Consider the following 1,113-nt stretch of genomic DNA (forward strand, 5'->3'; position numbering starts at 1 on the left):
CATCCCTCACCCCTGCACCTCCCATCCCTCACCCCTGCTCCTCCCATCCCTCACCTCTGCACCTCTCATCCCTCACCCATGCTCCTCCCATACCTCACCCCTCCTCCTCCCATACCTCACCCCTCCTCCTCCCATCCCTCACTCATGCTCCTCTCATCCCTCACTCATGCTCCTCTCATCCCTCACCCCTGCTCCTTCCTCCCATCCCTACCCCTGTACCTCTCATCCCTCACCCCTGCACCTCCCATATCTCACCCCTCCTCCTCCCATCCCTCACTCATGCTCCTCTCATCCCTCACCCATGCTCCTCCCATCCCTCACCCATGCTCCTCTCATCCCTCACCCATACTCCTCTCATCCCTCCTCCCTTCTCCCACCTCTCCCCAGCTCTCATACCTGCCCTCATCATTTGTCACCGAGTGGCCATATTCAATAGGTATTCCCTGTGCTTTCCTGGGTTGTCCTCTGGGCAGTATTTGACACAGGTGATCATTCCCTCTTTTGGGCTTGTGTGAGGACTCCCCAGCATATCCTGTCCCCGCCCTCGTCTCTGTTCAGGTCTACTTTTCCAGTCTCAAGGCAGAGAGGCTCCTCTCTCATGGCTCCAGAGGCCATCTGCAGGGTGACAGCACGCAGGGATCTGCTCGTTCTTCTCAAGTTTCATCGTGGTATCTACCCTCTGTCGTCTGCTCCATGTTCCAAGGGTGCACACAGCTGTCGCAGCAGAAACTCAACGGAACAAAACTTTGGGTCCCACCCGTAACCATGGTCCCACTTTGGGGAATGCCATCATCATGGACCCCATCCTCCCCTCCCCCTCCCTTTCTCTCCCCCATGCACCCCTTCCCCAGATCTCTCCATCTCTACCTGAATCTAGCACCATCTCTCTGGTCCCTGGCTCCCCCTCTAGCCCTCCTTGGACCTATATACACTACCTATATGCACATACATCTACTTCACACATGAAGCCGACCCAGACTTCATGCCCAGTACCTCCTCTAGCTACCATTGTTTTTGTTTTTGTTTTTGTTTTTGTTGTTGTTGGTTTTTCAAGACAGGGTTTCTCTGAGTAGCCTTGGCTGTCCTGGAACTCACTCTGTAGACCAGGCTGGC

Source organism: Mastomys coucha, unplaced genomic scaffold (genome assembly GCF_008632895.1).
Source record: "Mastomys coucha isolate ucsf_1 unplaced genomic scaffold, UCSF_Mcou_1 pScaffold13, whole genome shotgun sequence".
NCBI classification, from domain to species: Eukaryota; Metazoa; Chordata; class Mammalia; order Rodentia; family Muridae; genus Mastomys; species Mastomys coucha.